Source organism: Arachis hypogaea, chromosome 19 (assembly GCF_003086295.3).
Source record: "Arachis hypogaea cultivar Tifrunner chromosome 19, arahy.Tifrunner.gnm2.J5K5, whole genome shotgun sequence".
In the NCBI taxonomy this organism is placed as follows: Eukaryota; Viridiplantae; Streptophyta; class Magnoliopsida; order Fabales; family Fabaceae; genus Arachis; species Arachis hypogaea.
The window spans coordinates 95,960,698-95,972,279 of NC_092054.1; the positions used below are offsets into that span (position 1 = coordinate 95,960,698).

At 39.3% G+C, this 11,582-nt stretch overlaps 1 non-coding gene across 1 annotated transcript; it reads right to left on the reverse strand.

Annotated features, from left to right (window-relative positions):
* Nucleotides 1-1,530: 1,530 nt before the first annotated feature.
* On the reverse strand, nucleotides 1,531-1,638 carry LOC112782156 (small nucleolar RNA R71). The gene has a single exon (XR_003192893.1). It is a non-coding gene; the product is annotated as a small nucleolar RNA R71 (small nucleolar RNA).
* Nucleotides 1,639-11,582: the final 9,944 nt, after the last annotated feature.

An 11,582-nucleotide genomic window follows, 5' to 3' on the forward strand; every position in this document is an offset into this window, starting at 1 on the left:
TTGGCATGGAATGCATAATAGACAACAGGGGAAGAAGATGTGGATGTCAGTGTTCTTTGCAGTGATTTGGAACATCTGGTTGGAACGGAATGCACGAATCTTCAAGAATGCAAGAGCAAGCCTGGAGGTCATACACACAAGGACGTTGATGAGCTACACGGAATGGAGTGGTGGTGATCCTGGGGGAGGATGAGAGCACTGGGGATAGTAGGGGTTGGTTTATTTGTTGGTAGCTGGTTATGTGTCTTCTTTTTTCTTTTATTTGCTCCACTTTAATGTGTTGAGCTTCCTTTGTTTCAAAAAAAAAAAATCATCATCAATTAATGTTTTGATTCAAAAATTTCAAGTTTGTTACTTACTTGTTAAGAAAGATTCAAACTTTAAGTTCTAGAATCATATCTTGTGATTTCTTGTGAATCAAGTCATTAATTGTGATTTTAAAATTCAAATCTTTTTCAAAACTAATTTCAATCATATCTTTTCAAAAATATCTCTTTATCTTATCTTTTTCAAAATTTGATTTTAAAATATCCTTTCTAACTTCTTATCTTCTTATCTTTTCAAAATTGATTTTCAAATTTGTTTCAACTAACTAACTAACTTTTTGTTTGTTTCTTATTTTTTTTCAAAACTACCTAACTAACTCTCTCTCTTTAATTTTCGAAAATATCTTCCCTCTTTTTCAAAATTTCTTTTTAATTAACTAATTATTTTAATTTTTTGATTTTAATTTTTGAATAATTACTAACCTTTTTCAAAAACTATTTTCGAAAATCACTAACTCTTTTTCAAAAATTATTTTCGAAAATTCTCTCCCTCTCTTATCTCCTTCTATTTATTTATTCATCTACTAACACTTCATCTCACCCAAATTCGAACCCCCTCTTCCATCTGTGTTCGAATTTTTTCTTCCTCTTTTCTTCTACTCACACCGGGACCTCTATACTGTGGTAAAAAGGACCCCTATTATTATTATTTTTCTGTCCCTCTTTTTCATATGAGCAGGAGCAAAGACAAGAATATTCTTGTTGAAGCAGATCTAGAACCTGAAAGGACTCTGAAAAGGAAACTAAGAGAAGCTAAAATACAACAGTCCAGAGACAACCTTTCAGAAATTTTCGAACAAGAAGAGGAGATGGCAGCCGAAAATAATAATAATGCAAGGAGAATGCTTGGTGACTTTACTGCACCTAATTCCAATTTACATGGAAGAAGCATCTCCATTCCTGCCATTGGAGCAAACAATTTTGAGCTGAAACCTCAATTAGTTTCTCTGATGCAGCAGAACTGCAAGTTTCATGGACTTCCATCTGAAGATCCTTTTCAGTTCTTAACTGAATTTTTGCAGATATGTGATACTGTTAAGACTAATGGAGTAGATCCTGAAGTCTACAGGCTCATGCTTTTCCCTTTTGCTGTAAGAGACAGAGCTAGAGTATGGTTGGATTCTCAACCTAAGGATAGCCTGAACTCTTAGAAAAGCTGGTCAAGGCTTTCTTAGCCAAGTTCTTTCCTCCTCAAAAGCTGAGTAAGCTTAGAGTGGATGTTTAGACCTTCAGACAAAAAGAACGTGAATCCCTCTATGAAGCTTGGGAGAGATACAAAGGACTGACCAAAAAGTGTCCTTCTAACATGCTTTCAGAATGGACCATCCTGGATATATTCTATGATGGTCTGTCTGAATTAGCTAAGATGTCATTGGATACTTCTGCAGGTGGATCCATTCACCTAAAGAAAACTCCTGTAGAAGCTCAAGAACTCATTGACATGGTTGCTAATAACCAGTTCATGTACACTTCTGAGAGGAATCCTGTGAGTAATGGGACGCCTATGAAGAAGGGAGTTCTTGAAATTGATACTCTGAATGTTATATTGGCTCAGAATAAAATATTGACTCAGCAAGTCAATATGATTTCTCAGAGTCTGAATGGAATGCAAGCTGCATCCAACAGTACTCAAGAGGCATCTTCTGAAGAAGAAGCTTATGATCCTAAGAACCCTGCAATAGCAGAGGTAAATTACTTAGGTGAATCTTATGGAAACACCTATAACTCATCATGGAGAAATCATCCAAATTTCTCATGGAAGGATCAACAAAAGCCTCAACAAGGCTTTAATAATGGTGGAAGAAATAGGTTTAACAATAGTAAACCTTTTCCATCATCTACTCAGCAACAGACAGAGAACTCTGAACAAAATACCTCTAAGTTAGCAAACTTAGTCTCTGATCTATCTAAGGCCACTGTGAGTTTCATGAATGAAACAAGGTCATCCATTAGAAATTTGGAAGCACAAGTAGGCCAGCTGAGTAAAAGGATCACTGAAATCCCTCCTAGTACTCTCCCAAGCAATACAGAAGAAAATCCAATAGGAGAGTGCAAGGCCATTGACATAACCGCCATGGCCAAACCTGTAAGGGAGGTTGAGGACGTGAATCCCAGTGAGGAAGACCTCCTGGGACGTCCAGTGATCAATAAGGAGTTTCCCTCTGAGGAACCAAAGGAATCTGAGACTCATCTAGAGACCATAGAGATTCCATTGAACCTCCTTATGCCATTCATGAGCTCTGATGAGTATTCCTCTTCTGAAGAGAATGAGGATGTTACTGAAGAGCAAGCTGCCAAGTTTCTTGGTGCAATCATGAAGCTGAATGCCAAATTATTTGGTATTGAGACTTGGGAAGATGAACCTCCCTTGCTCACCAATGAACTAAGTGATCTGGATCAACTGACATTGCCTCAGAAGAAACAAGATCCTAGAAAGTTCGTAATACCTTGTACCATAGGCAACATGATCTTTGAAAAGGCTCTGTGTGACCTTGGTTCAGGGATAAACCTCATGCCCCTCTCTATAATAGAGAAACTAGGAATCTATGGGGTGCAAACTGCTAAAATCTCATTAGAGATGGCAGACAATTCAAGAAAACAGGCTTATGGACAAGTAGAGGACGTGTTAGTAAAGGTTGAAGGCCTTTACATCCCTGCTGATTTCATAGTCCTTGATACTGGGAAGGATGAGGATGAATCCATCATCCTTGGAAGACCTTTCCTAGCCACAGCAAGAGCTGTGATTGATGTTGACAGAGGTGAATTAGTCCTTCAATTGAATGAGGACTCCCTTGTGTTTACAACTCAAGGTTACCCTTCTGTAAACATGAAGAGGACGCATAAAAAGCTTCTCTCAAAACAGAGTCAACCAGAGCCCCCACAGTCAAACTCTAAGTTTGGTGTTGGAAGGCCACAACCAAACTCTAAGTTTGGTGTTGAACTCCCATATCCAAACTCTAAGTTTGGTGTTGGGAAGTCTCAACAATGCTCTGAACACCTGTGAGGCTCCATGAGAGCCCACTGTCAAGCTATTGACATTAAAGATGCGCTTGTTGGGAGGCAACCCAATTTTTATCTAATTTTATTTTTATTTGTTTTTCATGTTTTCTTAGGTTCATGATCATGTGGAGTCACAAAAAAATAGAAAAATTAAAAATAGAATCAAAAACAGCAGAAGAAAAATCACACCCTGGAGGAAGATCTCACTGGCGTTTAAACGCCAGTAAGGAGCATCTGGCTGGCGTTCAACGCCAGAATAGAGCATGGTTCTGGCGCTGAACGCCCAAAATGGGCAGCATCTGGGCGTTTGAACGCCAGAATTGCACCCTGGAGAAGAGTTGGCGCTGAACGCCCAGAACAAGCATGGTTCTGGCGTTCAACGCCAGAAATGGGCAACAAATGGGTGTTCAACGCCCAAAACAAGCACCAATCTGGCGCTGAACGCCCAGTGTTATGTGCAAGGGCATTTTGCATGCCCAATTTGGGGCAAGGTTGTAAATCCTTGAACACCTCAGGATCTGTGGACCCCACAGGATCCCCACCTACCTCCACTCACTTCTTCTCACCCCTCTTTCACACAATCTCATAAACACTCTTCCCGAAAACTCTTCACAATCACCTCAATCTCTCTTCCCTATCACCACTTCACCACTCACATCCATCCACTCTTCCCCATAAACCTACCTCATAAACACCACCTACCTTCAAAATTCAAAATCAATTTCCCACCCAAACCCACCCTATATGGCCAAAACCTTACCCCCCTCCCTTCCCTATATATAGCCCTCCATTCCTCCTCATTTTCACACAACACAACCCTCTCTTCCCCTTCTTGGCTGAAACACATCTCTCTCTCCCTCTCCTCCATTTCTTCTTCTTCTTCATCTCTTCTTTCTTCTCTTGCTCGAGGGCGAGCAATATTTTATGTTTGGTGTGGTAAAAGCATAAGCTTTTTGTTTTTCCATTACCATTGATGGCACCTAAGACCGGAGAATCCTCTAGAAAAAGGGAAAGGGAAGATAAAAGCTTCCACCTCCGAGTCATGAAAGATGAAAAGATTCATCTCCAAAGCTCATCAAGACCACTTTTATGATGTTGTGGCCAAGAAGAAGGTGATCCCCGAGGTCCCTTTCAAGCTCAAGAAGAATGAGTATCTGGAGATCCGACATGAAATCCAAAGAAGAGGTTGGGAAGTTCTAACAAACCCCATCTAACAAGTCGGCATCCTAATGGTTCAAGAGTTCTATGCCAATGCATGGATCACTAGGAACCATGATCAAAGTAAGAACCCAAACCCAAAGAATTATATTACAATGGTTCGGGGGAAATACTTAGATTTTAGTCCGGAAAATGTGAGGTTGGCGTTTAACTTGCCTATGATGCAAGGAGATGCACGCCCCTACACTAGAAGGGTCAACTTTAATCAAAGGTTGGACCAAGTCCTCATGGACATATGTGTGGAAGGAGCTCAATGGAAGATTGACTCCAAAGGCAAGCTGGTTCAATTAAGAAGACTGGACCTCAAGCCTGTGGCTAGAGGATGGTTGGAGTTCATCCAACGCTCCATCATCCCCACTAGCAACCGATCTGAAGTTACTGTGGATCGGGCCATCATGATTCATAGCATCATGATTGGAGAGGAAGTAGAAGTTCATGAAGTCATCTCCCTTGAATTCTACAAAATAGCCGAAAAGCCCTCTCCTGGGGCAAGGCTAGCTTTTCCTCATCTTATTTGCCATCTATGTTACTCAGCTGGAGCTTTCATAGAAGGAGACATTCCCATTGAGGAAGAAAAGCCCATCACTAAGAAAAGGATGGAGCAAGCAAGAGAGCCCATTCATGGATCTCAAGAGACGCATGAAGCTCATCACCATGAGATCCCGGAGATGCCTCAAATGCATTTTCCTCCACAAAACTATTGGGAGAAAATCAACACCTCCCTAGGAGAATTAAGTTCCAACATGGGACAACTAAGGGTGGAACATCAAGAGCACTCCATCATCCTTCATGAAATAAGAGAAGATCAAAAAGCAATGAGGGAGGAGCAACAAAGACAAGGAAGAGACATAGAAGAGCTCAAGGACATCATTGGTTCCTCAAGAAGGAAACGCCACCATCACTAAGGTGGACTCATTCCTTGTTCTTACATTCTCTGTTTTTCGTTTTCTCTATGTTAAGTGCTTATCTATGTTTGTGTCTTCATTACATGATCATTAGTATTTAGTAACTTTGTCTTAAAGTTATGAATGTCCTATGAATCCATCACCTCTCTTAAATGAAAACTATTTTAATTCAAAAGAACAAGAAGTACATGAGTTTTGAATTTATCCTTGAACTTAGTTTAATTATATTGATGTGGTGAAAATGCTTCTTGTTTTCTGAATGAATGCTTGAACAGTGCATATGTCTTTTGAAGTTGTTGTTTAAGAATGTTAAATATGTTGGCTCTTGAAAGAATGATGACAAGGAGACATGTTATTTGATAATCTGAAAAATCATAAAAATGATTCTTGAAGCAAGAAAAAGCAGCAAAGAACAAAGCTTGCAAAAAAAAAAGGCAAAAAAAAAATAAAAATAAAAAGCAAGCAGAAAAAGCCAAAAGCTCTTAAAACCAAGAGGCAAGAGCAAAAAGCCAATAGCCCTTAAAACCAAAAGGCAAGGGTAATAAAAAGGATCCCAAGGCTTTGAGTATCAGTGGATAGGAGGGCCTAAAGGAATAAAATCCTGGCCTAAGCGGCTAAACCAAGCTGTCCCTAACCATGTGCTTGTGGCGTGAAGGTGTCAAGTGAAAACTTGAGACTGAGTGGTTAAAGTCAAGGTCCAAAGCAAAAAAAAGAGTGTGCTTAAGAACCCTGGACACCTCTAATTGGGGACTTTAGCAAAGCTGAGTCACAATCTAAAAAGGTTCACCCAATTATGTGTCTGTGGCATTTATATATCCGGTGGTAATACTGGAAAACAAAGTGCTTAGGGCCACGGCCAAGACTCATAAAATAGCTGTGTTCAAGAATCATCATACTAAACTAGGAGAATCTATAACACTATCTGAACTCTGAGTTCCTATAGATGCCAATCATTCTGAACTTCAATGAATAAAGCGAGATGCCAAAACTATTCAAGAGGCAAAAAGCTACAAGTCCCGCTCATTTAATTGGAGCTATGTTTCATTGATAGTTTGGAATTTATAGTATATTCTCTTCTTTTATCCTATTTGATTTTCAGTTGCTTGGGGACAAGCAACAATTTAAGTTTGGTGTTGTGATGAGCGGATAATTTATACGCTTTTTGGCATTGTTTTTAGTATGTTTTTAGTAGAATCTGGTTACTTTTAGGGATGTTTTCATTAGTTTTTATGTTAAATTCACATTTCTGGATTTTACTATGAGTTTGTGTGTTTTTCTGTGATTTCAGGTATTTTCTGGCTGAAATTGAGGGACTTGAGCAAAAATCAGATTCAGAGGTTGAAGAAGGACTGCTGATGCTGTTGGATTCTGACCTCCCTGCACTCAAAGTGAATTTTCTCGAGCTACAAAACTCAAAATGGCGCGCTTCCAATTGCGTTGAAAAGTAGACATCCAGGGCTTTCCAGCAATGTATAATAGTCTATACTTTGACCGAGTTTAGATGACGTAAAAGGGTGTTGAACGCCAGTTCTACGCTGCTGTCTGGAGTTAAACGCCAGAAACACGTCACAAACCAGAGTTGAACGCCAGAAATACGTTACAAACTGGCGTTCAACTCCAAGATTGACCTCTACACGTGTAACATTCAAGCTCAGCCCAAGCACACACCAAGTGGGCCCTGATGACATGTCACCATGTCATGTTTTTCTATGCTTTTTCCTTTGTTTTCAATAGGTTTTATGCACTTTCTTGAGCCATAAGCAAGCCAATTGGGTAGATTTCCATGTTTCCTTTGATTCAATCAACCATGTATAAATTCATGCTATTTCATGAGGTTTTATGCTATAATTGTCACATATTATGAAAGAATGAATATCTCATGATTTTAAGCATAGCTTTGATGTGTTTGGTTGATTAATGATAGGTGAAGAAAGCTTGGAGAAAGGTTGAAGCAAGAAGGAATAGTTAGGAGGAAGAGAGGACAAAAAGTTTGAGCAAAAGTTTGCCTCAAACTTTAGCTCAAACTTTTGGATTAATTGAAAATGAACCAAGGAGCAAAAAGCTGGACCAAAAGTTAGCCTCAAACTTTTGTGCAAACTTTTGGGCAAAAAGCTGGAGCAAAAGTTAGCCTCAAACTTTTTGGCTAACTTTTGGCATCACAAATCAACACCCTGGAGAGCAAAAGTTTGCGCCAACGTTAGCCCCTAACTTTTTGGCTAACGTTGGCGCATGAAAAACACACCCTGGAGAGCAAAAGTTTGTGCCAACGTTAGCCTCTAACTTTTTGGCTAACGTTGGCGCCATGAGTGTGCAAGGGGTATACTTCCAACAAGAATAACTTGAGCTACAGAGCTCCAAATGAGGTGATTCAAAAAGCAATGGAAAGTAGGAATCGAGATCTTTCCAAGCATATATGGCACTGCATGGTGGACACTAAAATTGAGGGAGAAAACTGCCCCGCAATGAGCATAAACGAACATGGTGGCAACCTGCAGTGAGGCCAACTGACCTCTGCACCTTCGACGGAGTATAACTCAAGCTGTAGAGCTCCAAATGATGTGCTCCCAACGGCATTGGAAAGTAGACATCTAGGGCTTTCCAACAATGTATAATAGTATGGGGTGGACAATACGTTTGAGCCTCCAAAACTGGCATTTTCGACCACGTTTGAGGCAAACTTTACCTCAAACGTTGGGCACCAAAGCCAGCGACCCTGTCCTCTTCAAAGGAGCATAACTTGAGTTGTAGATGTCCAATTGGGTTAGAAAGCTGAAATTCAGAGCTTTCCAACCATATATAATAGTCTATAGTGGGCATAAAATTGGCAACGTTGACAAGAGGACAAAGTAGCGCCACATATATGTACTAGGGGAGGCCAACGTTGGAGCAAAAGTTTGACCCCTAACTTTTGCCCCAATGTTGGTATCAGCAAATAAGGGTGGCTGATGTGAAAAGTTGGAGTAAAAGTTAGCCTCAAACTTTTACTCCAACTTTAATCAAGCTTTCATGATTCCAACCCGGTTCAATTCGGTTCTTCTCCAAACTCCAAGAGCAATCAACCAAGGCCTCTATCAACCCAATTCCATCAAGAGCAAGGGCCCAATTGACACCACTCAAAGGCACAAGAGATAGTTAGAATAGAAATTTCATTTTAATTGTAATTTGTTTTGAATTTCATTTTTATTTTGTAAAAATGCCTATATAAGGCATCATTCTCATTTTAGAAAGTAAGCCCGAATAGAGAGGAGGGGCGAGCTCCACTAGGGAGCATTAGGAATACAGAACTCTCTCTCTTTAGTTTTCCTTTTTATTTTAAATCTTGGGTTGAGAATTGAAGGAATTCTGTTTCATTCTCACTTTGAGATTTCTCTTGTTCTTCTTCTGCAAACTTTCAGTGAATTGCAATTTGAATTAAAACTCTCTTTACTGCTTTCATCTTTATTTCTTCTGCAAATTGTTTACTGTTGGATCAAGGAAGGAATTGAGATCTAGACTTGGTCTCTAGTCTCATCCAACCCCTGAGATCTTCAACTTTCCTTTAGTTATTGCAATTGAGCTGCATTTCATTTTTTGTTCGGTTCCTCAATTCAATTTACATTAAGCCTGCTGCAAATTGATGCGCATAAACTTGTTATGCTACGATTTAGGAAATTGCACGATCGGCAAAATTCCTTCCGGCAAGTGCACCGGTTATCGTCAAGTAAAAACTCACAATAGAGTGAGGTCGAATCCCACAAGGATTGGTTGAGTGAGCAATTCGGATTAGAAGTATGTTCTAGTTGAGCGGAATCAAGATTTAGATGAGAATTGCGGAATGTAAAATTGCATGAATTAAAGAGCGAGAAGCTAAATTGCTGAAATTAAAAGGGATGGGGGTGATTGCATGAATTTAATTGCAGAATGTAAAGAGAAAGTGGTAAATCAGAAATGGGGAGTTCATTGGGTGTTAGGAGATATTGAGATCTCCGAATCAAAACAACTTTTATCCCTTCCTCAACCAATGCATTCATTGAATTTTGCTTGGCAATCTTATATGATTGGATCCCAATCCCTTGGCTCACCAATTCTCTCTAAAAACAAACAAATTCCCAATCCCTTGGTTTAAATGTTCATAAGAAGAGATGATGCTCGATCACTGATTATACCACACAGTTTCATGAACCACAATTTGGTAGGATTACATGTCACAATATCCATCCAAACCCCAATCCAATTCACTGTGAGAAAGCTTCTCTAGCATGAATCCTCCATTCCTTTCCCAAGGTTCCGAAGGATTCCAATTATGGGTAGTTTCTTTCCCAAGACAACTACCCAATGGAATTAGATCGAGAAGCTTTCTAACAAAATTCAAGAGAAAAGATTGAAGAAGAAGATAAAACTATTATTGATTCATTGAATTACAATAGAGCTCCCTAACCCAATGAAAGGGGTTTAGTGAGTCATAGCTCTGAATTCAATTACAAAACTAAAAGAAGAATGATCCAAAGTTCTCCGTGTGTAAAACTTCCCCTCAGGGGCTGGATTCCCCTTCAATCCCCCCCTCAATTGCAGAAACTAAGGCCTTTAAATAGGCTCCCTAAATTACAAAATGAAAATGAAATTCAAAGCAAATTACAATCAAATGAAAATAAACTATTCTAGATGATTCTTGTGGCCTTGATTTGGTGTTGTTGATGGGCCTTGCTTGCTTGAAGGGTAGAGTGACATAATTGATCCAAAAAGGATAATGATCCATTAAACTACACTCAAACGTTGCACTCCCCTTTCTTGAGTCGTCACTTTGTTCTCTTGTCAACCTTGCCAATTTGATGCCAAATATAGACTATTATACCTCGTTGGAAAGCTATGGATGTCAGCTTTCTAACGCAACTGGAAGCACCTCAATTGGATCTCTATAGCTCAAGTTATACTCCATGGAAGGTGAAGAGGTCAGCTGGCCTGATTGCATGTTGGTACTATGCTCTTCTATGCACATTACGGGGCTGTTTTCTCCCTCAATTTTTAGTATCCACCATGCAAGCCATATATGCTTGGAAAGCTCTAGATGTCTTCTTTCCAATGCATTTTGAATCACCTCATTTGGAGTTTTGTAGCTCAAGTTATTTATGTTTGAAGAAGGCATGGTCAAGCTGTTCCATATAACACGTTTAAGCTCCAGTTTAAGCTTAAACTGGAGCTTAAACGCTGGCACTCCCTGGAGGCACAAGCTCGAGCACGTTTAAGCTTCAGTTTAAGGTTAAACTGAAGCTTAAACGTGGAAATGAGAAAGCAACCCTGGAGGAGAAAAATAGTCGAACACGTTTAAGCTCCAGTTTAAGGTTAAACTGGAGCTTAAACGTGGAATGCTCCTGGTGCCTTTCTTACTTCTGGCGTTTAACCTCCAGTTTAAGGTTAAACTGGAGGTTAAACGTGGAAATGCTCCCCTGGTGAGATTCTCACTTCTGGCGTTTAACCTCCAGTTTAAGGTTAAACTGGAGGTTAAACTTCAATTCCAGCATTATATGGCTTGGTAGTTTAAGTTCCAGTTTAAGCTTAAACTGGAATTTAAACTCCACATGTGATATTCAAGCTTCCTTTATTGATTTTGTTGCTTCCTTGCCTAGCCTCTTCTTCCCTGAAATCATCCAAACAATTGCATCAAAGTCTTGCAAAATTTCATGAGAAATCTTCCATTCATAGCATTCAAGTAATATAACTAAAAACTCATGGAATTTGCATCAAAATCTTCATGTTGAATGATTTAAGACAAGCATGACTATTTGGCCCAAATGATTACTTAAGGCTCAAGAAAATGCATAAAACAACTAAAAATAAAAGAAAAAAGGCTAGTGAAACTAGCCTAAGATGCCTTGGCATCACAACACCAAACTTAATTCTTGCTTGTCCCCAAGCAAGTTCTGAATTATTGAGAAGAAAGAATGAAACAGAAAGTAAATTCATTAGCCATATCAGTAAGTAATTGACATTGATTAATGGCGTGTTCATGCAGAAAGTTGTTGCAGCATCACTTTATTGTTTCTTAGGTAAGAATGTCACTTTTTATGTTTCCACTAAAACACTGCTATGGCCTCTTGTTATTCACATATCCTTGGCAAGTTTCTTTTCTTTGTTTTTCTTTTTCTTTGAGCTTATT